Raw genomic sequence first — 12,209 nt, 5'->3', positions numbered from 1 at the left:
GGTATTGAACTATAATTTATATTTTGCCTTAATTGTTGATTTATAAAGATAATTTTCCTTTTTTAAAGTGAATATTTAGGTACGTATAAATTGTTTCAACTTGATATAAGTGCTGTTGCCAATATGTGAATTAGAAACAAATCCCTTTAAAATTAAAACCCAACATTTGAAACATCAATTTGAATACTTTTTGAAGTGAATTTGAAAAACTCATGAATTAAACTCAACTTTATTTTGTTCGTACTTGCATTTGCGCTAATAACCCAAATTGAGGAACATTCCCCATTGTAAAATTTTAGCTGAATGGCAATGCATGCACTGGCTGCAAAAAAAATGTTGGCCTCTAATTTGTTTCGTTATCACCCTCGATTTCGTTTTGTTGGTTTTTCTTGAGTTATGAGTTTAAAACATTACATTAGTTAATACAATAGAATCCGGATATAATGACCTTCAAGGGACCGACTATACTATGTCGTACTAACCAGTCGACCACAAAACGGCAAGATTATTTCTTAAGTGTAGTATATACAAGTCAATTCGAATGGCATAAAAACTATATAGTTACCAAAAGTTGGCGGTTTCTTTGTATGGCATGGACGGCGTGGTTTAATTCAGTTCATTAGTCTTTTATTGAGCTGTTCGGATTGATATCATTTGACATCATCGACATAGGTGTATTGTTCAAATTCCTCGATTGTTAAGGGTAACTTATGCCTATGAATAGCACTCACCCAAATGCTCAGCGGCACGTCGTCTTCTTCGTTAAAATCATGTGCGTTTGAAAATATGCTACTTTGCTTCGCATAAAACCAGCGTGTTTGTAACGTTAATAATTGTCTCTTGCTTGAGTTCATTCCAGGCATCTTGAATCATTAGATTAGCATCAAGACCAGTGATCTTTGGGTGCTCCACATTATTGCTTTCGCAGCCATCTAGAAACTGGATCATTTTCAGGACAAGGTTTTTATGAAAATGTGCTCTTAAAGCCCGAATAATCCCTTGATCCATGGGTTGAAACAATGATGTCGTGTTTGCAAAAACATCAGGGTTATGCTTTTCTAGTCTGCAATATGGGAATGTGCTGGACAGTTTTCATTTAACATCTTTTTCTAACCTATCGATTACATCACTCTGTTGAACTGAGAAAGACTCGCCAGCAATCTTACCACTGACGATGTTGTGTCTTACTTTAAAACGGTTTATTCAACTCATGGAACATGTGAAATTTTGCATGTCTGACTGTCCAGCAAAATTGCAAAATTGCTTTCTCTTGTAGCAGAGGTGCATTAACGAGTATTTCCCGGTCAAGCTGAAGCTTGAACCACTGTAATAATGCCTTATGTCGTTATACTTTTGAATTTCAAAACAATGGCATTAAACAGCGGTTCAATCTTTATTCTTCTTAATTGTGTATAATGTAGAACGCCAAACTCCTTTGCGAGGGCTGCAATCGATTAACCGGCTTCTAATCGGTGTACCTAATATTGCCCGTCTGTTCGACGGACCGCCGTGTTCGTCGGTGGTTCAAGCCGCAGACTGAACGATCGATTTTCACTTGCTATCGTCCAACCCGTGTTAGAAATCACGGAAAGTACGTTAAAAGGTAATATCTCGTTAGTCTTCAGCTCGCACAAGTTTCGACTTCTGAGGGTTATCGTTCGTAGGGGTGCGACAGCTGGTTAACGGAAAAACAATATTTTTTCTTCAATTGTAATGGTATTAGTGCGTAGGTTGTGTATACAAAACATCGCGCGACGTTTTAACAGTCATCAAAAATGGTCGCTAAAAGCAGTTGGTCGCTTGAACCGGTATCGCTCAAAATGGTTATATTTTCTCAATACCTAAGTATGAAACTCAAGTTGAGTAAACATTATCGTCGCTAAAAACGGTTAGTCATTAAAAGCGAAGTCCTTGTATATGAATTCTACTGTATTCGCAAAAGCAAGGTAGAGAACAACATTTTGAATTGTTTTAAGTTGGAGGACATCGAAAAATTATTCTAGATAGTTCCATGAAATTATCTTCATCATACCAAATAATACGGTCTCAATGCGATCGCTCTTCTCCTGCGTTATTAATTGCGTGGGTAAACACTAGCGGAGAAACCACTGAAATTCCATAACGAAAGTTTCAGATTCTCTCAAGTGAAATGTCTGTGAGACTCTCGAATTCTAAGTCAAGTAACTACTAACAGTTATTAACAGATGAATCATATGTAAGGGGACGCTTGAGGCCATAATCAGTCGGAATAAATGGTAAGATGAAGGGCACCCCTTTCCAATTATGGCGAAATTGTGGGGTGCAGATATACACTTCTGAGCAGTTGAGGGTAGATAAGATATTGCCGGAGATGAGTCCAGAGAATATGGAGAATGTAAGGCGATTGTATTGCTTTGTGAATTATCAAGATGCTATGATTGGGGTACTGTGGATGAAAAAGAAGATGGTAGAGTTTTTTTAATTGAAATTTTTTGTCAATTTTTTTTCATGTAATAAGTATCAATATTTTTCAGGATTGGAGGCCGTCGATTTTTGGAGTTTCTTTCTTAGGAAGCCGCGAAAGCTTTAACCATTTTAATAATAATATGTTTATTCTAAACAGGTTTACACCCACAAATAGAGAAAATACAAATAATTAGAGAGTATATATGAATAAAAAAAAATTCACAGATTCCAAAAAACAATGGAGAACAATTATCACATTAAATTTTCAATAGTTCCTAAAAAAACTGTTCACTGTCGTGATGTATATCGCACAGGTCGGACACTTTATTGAACAACTCACACACAATGGATACCAAATTAACGATGCATAACCTACCTTACTTCTTATGAAAGTGAAATACAATAATTTGAGCATATTACCATTTGAAAAGTTACCCCAGTTTCTGGAGAAATATCCCAATAGCTTCAACGCTGACGATACAATGTGAGTTATACGAGTATCAAATGTGAGCCTTCGATCTCTGTTAGGAATCACACTTTTAAAAGCAAGATCTCGTTAATCCTTAGCTCACACAAGTTTCGACTTCTGAGGGTTATCGTTCCAGGTTAAAGAAAAATCAGGTTTTAAACAGATTTTCAACAGATCAAATACGACCCCTAAATCTTTAAACGTGTCACCGTTTATGGAATATTCTAAAATTACTAGATGAAGTTTTCTGTATAAAGACAGTAGTTTTTGCATTTATCTTCATTCAGCTGAAGTCTGTTTTCACTACAACAGATCTGAACTTCATTGAGCGAGTCCTGTGAATGATAGCAGTCGTCTATAAACTTAATTACTGAATAAATCTTCAAGTCATCTGCGGAAAGTAAATGAGGGCATGTGATCCTTACCGAAATGTCATTTATGAAATTCAGGAATGGGAGTGGCCTCAGATTAGACCCCTACGGCACCCCAGAAGTAGAAATATAATAGTTCGACTGTACCCCCCATTATCGACAAACTAAATGCGATCTGACAGACAAGATTTGAGGAATCCGAATCTCTGAAGTTTTTTCAAAAGTAAAGAGGGGCCAATCTGATCGAAGGCTTTTTTATTTCAGTATAGGTGACATCAACTTGTTCTGTCGAATCGAGATTACAAGAAATATATTTAGTTATACTCGCCAGGTTTGTTACGGTAGATCTTTTGGATATGAATCCATGCTGATTTGGTGTTATTATAATTCTAATAATATATATTTGATCATAAATAATGCTTTCAAAGACTTTTCCAAAATTGCATAATATAACCACTGACTGAGTACGAATGATCGGTCACCAGATTTGAATACGGGACATATTTCTGTTCCTTTCCATATCTCTGGATAACTTTCAGAAGTGACAATTAAATCGAGGATCTGTGAAAGTGGTTCTACCAACGCAAAAATACAATCCTAAAGAATGAAACTTGGTAAGTTGTCCACCCCAGCTGTAAATTTGTCTTTGAGTTTTTTAGAAGCTCTTATTCAGGTTATTCACTGGATCAAATCTAAATTCGGTATTATTATACTTAGAGTTCAAGTACACTAGAGAAAATCTCCGCAAACCTATCCACAATTGACTGAGAAGAATCAAGAGTAGAGTCATTATATTGCAATTGATAAAATTCCAAAATCCTTTTGGATTGCCTGTGATCTGTCTTTCCATTTCTTGCACATAGGGGGCATATGCGTTTGTGATCTTACGTTTATTGTTTGCTCTGAAACTCTTGAATGCTTGAAAATAATTGATAGTTTTGGACCTTTTGTAGTTTTTATGTGCAGAATTTTTCAAATCAACATCATTAATGATTTTGTGAATTACCTTCACATAACATTTTTGTGTATTGTGAGAGATCCACGACCATTCAATATTTTTCGCAAAAATTCAGCTCAATATTCTTGTACAAATTTTTTTTACGAAATTTTCGTCAATGTGAGGGATACATATCCTGAATTTTTGAGCAACAGTGAAAAGCTCCGCTCATATTTTGTTTCAAACGAAACTGTAGAAAACACTTTTCAATATTATTACTCGAATTTTCTTTTCGAAATCTTGATTTTTTCCTAAAATCACGGTTAAATTCAAAACCTCTACCTCCTTAATAAAATTTCGACTCTTTGTGGATATTTTATAGATCAAAAGATAGTCGAGATCCCAAAAAAATCCTGTATTTTCAGAATGCAATCGATATTACGGGAAAAAAGTCACGGTATAATAAAGTGTTGCTCTTCATTACTATGTATTCTGTATGGGCGGAAAAATACCGCATTTTTGTTCAATTATCGGTTCCCTAAACATTACTGTTACATCGACCGATCTATGAAACTTCAGATATGTATTTATGAGTACGTTAGGAAATTAGGAAAAAATGTCAAATCTCTTCGTATGAAAATGACAAGTATAACATTTTTACAGTTCGGACTTCCATTGTCTAATATAATATAAATTGATTTGAAATCCCTGAAAAAAATAAAAAGATGAACCGAAAATAACAATTTTATTAAAACAAAAACTTAAGTTACAAGGAAATAAGATATAAACTACAACCAGAAAATAAAAAATTGAAATATTAATAAAAGCTGAAAATTAAAAAATATTTTTTACGTCAAACCAAGTTACGTCACTAGTAACGTAACTTGACGTAACGTCACTAGTGACGTAACTTGGTTTGGAATCTTTTAAATTTTTCAATTTTTATTTTTATTTTCCATTTTTTTAATAATATATTTTAATTTTCAGCTTTTATTGATATTTCAATTTTTCATTTTCTGGTTGTAGCTTGTATGTTCTTTGTAATTTCAGTTTTTTGTTTCAATAAAATTGTTATTTTCGGTTAATCTTTTCTTTTTTTTGAGGGATTTCAAATCAATTTAAATTATATTAGACAATGGAAGTCCGAACTGATGAAATACACCACGAAACATTGTCAACCACCTTCAAACATAACATTTCTGAGAGAACTCTGTATACAGGCTGATTCACGGTGGATGGCACATTAGACGTTTCTGGTGAACCAGACAACGGATCACTTTGAAAATTTAATGGAGGGCATATTCGGACATTCTCTACCCAACTGAAATATTTTCGACAATGCGGTGTTGCCGCTTCTATTAGAAAGCAGTAGCAACTTAGATTTTTCAAATGGAACACTCTGTATATAATATTATTTTTGGAATCTCCAACAATTGCCCGACAACTTTTCTTGATATTTCCCTATACCTATCTGTTACCATTTTCGAAATAAAAATTAATTTCAATTTTTTTCTTCGAAAATCATGACTTCTAAAAATGCCGATATCTTTTAGTTAAGAAGTACTATGATATCGAAATTTGGTTTGGAGTTAGGTGATACTTGGACACTTCCCACACGTCAGCCTAATCTCCGTTACTTCAATACAGGGTGGTAAAAAATACAGTATTTTCGTTTGCTTGAAAAAGTTGCTGAAATTTGATTATTTTGAATGGAACACCCTGTATATTATTGAAAATTCGGAAAGCTGCTGAAATTGGCTTTCTTTCTATGTATATCATACCTTTACCTAACTAGTCAAGTTTCGGACTTATGAACATTTATTTGTGAAAATGTCCCTTCAGAATGGTATTTCCATTCGGTATTTGGTAAGCAGGCCATGATTACTATTTGACAGTAGCGTTGTGACATTCTCCTAATAATATCGACATTTTCGTCACTTCAGAAGTTGCAAATACCTTCAAAACGATGGAACAAAACTATTCAAACGAAGTTCTTATGAATTTGTTTATTATTTTTGGACAGTGTGACAAAATTATCAGCAGAACATGTAGAAAGTTCAATGAAATGTATCCGAATCTACCGCCAATGAACCTCAAGAAATTTATACGAATTCAGAACAATTTCAATATGTTTGGATAAACTTTAAAAAAGCACCAAGAAACTTGAAATTGGAAATATTGATATGAATAATTATAAAAAAGTAAAACAATCATGTGGAATATTTCAAAATATGTTCGAATCGCTGGCCGTTCACTTCCAAGCACTTTAAAATGCGGGTGTTGACTGCTTTCGTGGTGGCAGATCTGATTTCATTGGGATCCAAATCTTCAAATGTTTGGGCAATCCTTTCTAACAATTCATCTTTCGAACGCACGGGTATTTTGTAAACTTTTTCTTTAAACATTCCCCACAAATAAAAATCTAATGGATTAAGATCGGGTGATCTCGCTGGCCAATTCCATGGTCCCAAGCGCCTCATCCACCGATCGTCAAATAGTCTATCCAGTTCTGCGCTCACTTCTCTTGTGCAATGTGCAGGAGCTCCGTCTAGTTGGTACCAACAGTTTCGATAATCTTCGAGTGGCAGATTATCCACGAAACTGTCTACAGTATTCTCCAAAATATTCAGGTAGCTTCTGGATGTTAATGACTCCTCGTATATCACGTACCTCAATTTGTTGTCCATCAACATGCAGAATACATTAAAACTAAATTTTTCTTGAAATCCGGCTTCTTTTGTGACGTGAGGATTTTCACTGGACCAATAATGACGATTTTTTCTATTGAAAATCCCTTCTCTCGAAAATTTCGATTCATCAGTCCAAATAATTTTATTTAAAAAAAGTGGATCTTCTTGAATGCGTGTCAACAACATTTCACAAAATTCTACTCTCTGTTGAGGATCTTGAGGCTTCATTGCTTGAATTTTGGTGAATTTATAATCATGCATTTTATGTCTTCGCAAGATTCTTTGAACCGATGAATATTTTATACCCAAATCTTCTTCAGCACTTCTTATCGATGACTCGGGAAATGCGTGAAAATATGCTAAGACATTATTCTGGTTGTCTTCGAAAGTTACGGGTCGAGGCAAGTTTCTTGGTGCTTTTAAAGTTGATCCAAATGCATTGAAATTGTTCTGAATTCGTATAAATTTCTTGAGGTTCATTGGCGGTAGATTCGGATACATTTCATTGAACTTTCTACATGTTCTGCTGATAATTTTGTCACACTGTCCAAAAATAATAAACAAATTCATAAGAACTTCGTTTGAATAGTTTTGTTCCATCGTTTTGAAGGTATTTGCAACTTCTGAAGTGACGAAAATGTCGATATTATTAGGAGAATGTCACAACGCTACTGTCAAATAGTCATCATGGCCTGCTTACCAAATACCGAATGGAAATACCATTCTGAAGGGACATTTTCACAAATAAATGTTCATAAGTCCGAAACTTGACTAGTTAGGTATAGGTATGATATACATAGAAAGAAAGCAAATTTCAGCAGCTTTCCGAATTTTCAGTAATATACAGGGTGTTCCATTTAAAATAATCAAATTTCAGCAACTTTTTCAAGCAAACGAAAAAACTGTATTTTTTCACCACCCTGTATTGAAGTAACGGAGAGAAGTAACAGATAGGTATAGGGAAATATCAAGAAAAGTTGTCGGGCAATTGTTGGAGATTCCAAAAATAATATTATATACAGAGTGTTCCATTTGAAAAATCTAAGTTGCTACTGCTTTCTAATAGAAGCGGCAACACCGCATTGTCGAAAATATTTTAGTTGGCTAGAGAATGTCCGAATATGCCCTCCATTAAATTTTCAAAGTGATCCTTTGTCTAGTTCACCAGAAACGTCTAATGTGCCATCCACCGTGAATCAGCCTGTATATTGTTTTCAGTAATTCAGTTGAATATTCTCATTCAATTGATCACCCACAAAAATCAATAACTCACACATAGAAATCTTTCGGTAGCTCCTGGAAATTTCATTGTTGCAAGTCGTGAAGAATGCAACATTGTTGCATTCTTCACGACTTTCGTTACTTGCAATAATTCATATTGAAATCGTAGCAGACGGTTATGATATAAAAATTATACAATTATTCAAGCAAGGTATGTTTGTGAACAACTGCATGAAGTGAGTATAATTTCAGATCTTCAGAAAGCCAACTTCGGTTCTCGACTCGTAGATGGAGGAGGCAGTATCATAGAATCGAATTTCAGCAGCGTCGCGGCGCCAGAAATAAGAAAACTTGATTTATTGCTTGCTTTCCGATGGAATAGGCGGAAATAGCGAGAAATATAATTTATGTAAGGGTCTGGAAATTGGTTCGGAATTTTTTTGGTCATAAATTCCAGAAGTGACATGTTTTGTGTTAGATTATTCAAATATACAAAATATTCATTGGGAAACAAAGATATATGTCTTGTTTTTCGTACCATCTCAAAAATTGGATCGAAAATTCAAATTACATCTCGTAGGGTAGTTCTTACAGGCAAAATTATAAGAAGTTAGTTATATGAATGCAAATTCATTCGAACCTTCCAAGGTGGATAACAAATCAACAATCGATAGGTGACTGCAACTCCATCTCTTCATGAAGATCAGCAGTTCATCTATGAGGATGTCGTCCAAATAGAAAACTGGACCGGTCAACAGATTTCATTGAAATTACTAACTTACGTGCTGAAACGCTGAAGATCATTGGACTGAATCAATTGTGGAACTAAGTCAAATACCAAATTTGCAGAAACATCTGGTATTGGTCCTCCTTAGCAAACAAAACAGATGAGCATAAAGATTTCTTTTTGCGTAGTAAAGACAGTCAATATTCCATTTAAAATAATTTTTGGGTGAATTAACTTCCCCTATCAAATGTAAATTCATCAAACAAGAGCTGGAAGGTATAAATTTCAAAAGAATGATGAATATCCTGACAATTGTGACAATTATACTAATGGAAATATTGATCATTTCTTGATTTCTTGTCAAATATGTTATTACAAAAATTTTATATACTTTGAGGATTTTGGATAATCTATAGGTAGTATATGTTTGCAATATATTGATTAATACCCAATTCTCTATCAAGGGTTCCGGAAAACTATTGGAGAGTAGACTTTCATCATTTTTGAGTAAATGTAATCTTCATACCTTAATCTCTTTTCAGAAAAAAAAAACCGCAAAAGAAGCTGTTTCATCCAAACAGAAAAAATATATACTTTTCTAGAAACATATCTATTTTTCCTTGAGCTCACAAAACTTTTGGATACGTGAAGAAAACTACTTGAAAACGCCAGTTTAACAAATGTATCTCATTTTCAACCGAGTTTTCAACAGCTTGTTATTGAAACCCATTGAGTATAAATATAGAAAAGAAATACTCAGATAGGTCTATTTCTATCCTATATGGAATTATTTTGTAAAATACGTGATTGAAAAATTGTAGTAAGCATCATACATATTCAAAATTTTGAAAAATAGTGAATAATTCACGATATGGTATATCATCGATCAGTATATCGATAACAGACGAATTTGCTGGAATTGAAAAAAAATATCTGGAAAAAGTCAAGAAATCTAAGATACTCCATAACTATTTATCAAAAAATACCAAATAATGAATCTGATATGTTTTTGTATTCTATAGATGTTGAATATTCTTCTGGAAATATTACAACGCAAATTCACAAAATTGTTTTAGATATAGGGTGTTATAAAAGTCCTTGTGTAGAATGGGTTACTAAAAATATACCCCTTTCATGTTGAACAAGATTCATAAGGCTGGGATTTAATAAAAAACGTATGAATGCTATCGTAATATGAGTAAATTTACATAGAATCACTAAAAGTGAGAATTTCAAAATATAATCAATACATTCCTTATAAACCTGATTTATGATGTATTTTGGATTCAAGAACAGATAAGAAAATACAGAAGTTGTGGATCCCAGAATACACAACGTTTACTGATAAGGTTACATTTTTCCTGAATGAAGCTGTTTCTTTGGAAAACTGCAGATGGTAAGACAATGAATATCTAAAATCCTTTGATGAAAGCAAAGATCAATGTTATCATTTACAATAATCCAATTAGTATTTTTTTTACAATATAAACAATAAAATTAATTCACATTTTCCTATATTTGAATTAGAATACCTTATTAACACTTCTTTCAATCGCGAAAAATATGATCACCGATTCAGGTTTGAGCTGGAGCTCATAGTCATATGCCAAAATACCCAGAAGTTTTTTGGTGAAAAATGGATTAGGAATATTTACCCCTTCAGAATTGTACACAAGGGTACGCTGATGAAAGTCTATAATATCAGCCATTCCAAAATGTTAAATAATCAGTACTTGCAATCAGATGAGGGCTTCATATATTTTTTGAATTCGAAGTTGATTGAAATTTTCATTAAATTGAAGAAAACACAGATGAATGTTAAAATAAATAATCTTACAACTTACTTTGCACCTCTAGTAAAATTTCATTATAACTTCACAAACTATCTTCTCACATCAAACATCAGAAACAAACTGTTTTGTATGCTTTATAGAATACTTCGGGCAACGGTCTTTTCCAACAGGTTTTTTATGCTGGAGAAATAATCTCATCACTTCGCAGAGTGGACAGTGGTCAGAAGTTGTATAACTGGTCCACCGAGGGACGCAGCCTCCCGGGACATCTGCCGCGAGATAAAAAGCGTCGCGACAACCACCTGAAGAACTGGTTTCTAGTAACGGATTTTCACGGATATTTTTTATCGGTTTTGAACGCGGGATGTTAAAACGGTGTGAAACTGAACGGTATCGTTTCACAATATAGGGTTACTGTTCTGGTTTGCGGCCAACACTAGATCTCGGTCTTTCAATGATGTAAAGCTAAATATTCGTTGAGCAGGGTACATGTATTTGTGACGTATAATCGAGTTTTAGAAGATTTACAATATACATACGTAACACTTTGAAACAATATGAAAATTCCAATTGATTCCCACTTTTTGATTGTATATTAATTGTATCACAATCGTTTAAATTTCCGATGCAATAACACAGCAGAAAAAGCAATACAAACCCTGTTTCTTGGGAAATAGAGAAGTATCTAGGGCAGATTATGTGACAAGCGACCAAACTGGGTGGCAGAAATTTGTGTCGAACAAATAAATGAAAATGTGCTGCTGGGATATTTTGGTGATCTCTCTGAAACCATTTTTCTGAGTTCCTGTGGTCTTGATAATTAATGGTGAGAAGGACTAACCTCAAATAAGAATATTAACAGCGTTTGCCATAAGTTAAGCGAATATTTGAATTGAAGGTCAGAGGGATATCAGTTGAAAGAGTCTAAATTCAGTTAACAAAATCATGCCTTCTATATCACTGTCTTGTCTTGTCTATTGGTGTATTGGAAAGTGAGGTCCATTAGTCCATCACTGTCAGGATGAGGAAATGACTGTGATGGAATGTTATGTGATCGAATATTTGCCCACATCGTGAAGCTAACTGACATATTTCAAGAATTGTCATAATTATGTATGTGATTGAAAAAAAGTCGCAATGCTGAGTATAATTGAAACTTCACAGTAGATGTGGAAGGATACAATGTTTTAGTACACAAAAGAGGAAAAGAATGAAGCTTTATTGAATTATTTCAGTATATTTCCAATATTGAAATCTATGATTTCAATTCAGGTTGCTTAAAGATGAATCAGTGAATATACATTGTTTCAGAATGAGCCAGATTCCCATTATTTGGGAAAACTCACTCAATTTCAGATCGAAAAGTGATGATTGATGTTATTACAATATATTATTATACGAGGTCTGTTAAAAAAAATTAGGTGAATTTAAATTTTTCTCAAAAAATATTTATTTATTCATCAATTTCTATTATGTCCCTTCCAAAGTAGCCCTCCTCAGATATTACATACTCGTGCCAGCGTTTTTTCCAATATTCGAAGCAGTTCTGATATGCA

General features: G+C 33.8%; 1 long non-coding RNA gene across 1 annotated transcript in view; it reads right to left on the bottom strand.

Moving 5' to 3' along the window:
- Positions 1 to 10,914, bottom strand: part of LOC141483412 (uncharacterized) — a 64,985-nt gene extending 54,071 nt beyond the window's left edge. Inside the window, exon 1 of the long non-coding RNA XR_012466068.1 lies at positions 10,705 to 10,914. This is a non-coding gene — a long non-coding RNA (uncharacterized lncRNA). The remainder of the gene's footprint in view (positions 1 to 10,704) is intronic.
- Positions 10,915 to 12,209: the final 1,295 nt, after the last annotated feature.

This window comes from Leptinotarsa decemlineata, unplaced genomic scaffold, assembly GCF_025532065.1.
Source record: "Leptinotarsa decemlineata unplaced genomic scaffold, Ldec_3_MD MMD2_tig00003348_RagTag_RagTag, whole genome shotgun sequence".
NCBI lineage: Eukaryota > Metazoa > Arthropoda > Insecta > Coleoptera > Chrysomelidae > Leptinotarsa > Leptinotarsa decemlineata.
Note: the sequence above shows the minus strand (reverse complement) of the source record. Positions and strands in the feature narration are given on the sequence as shown.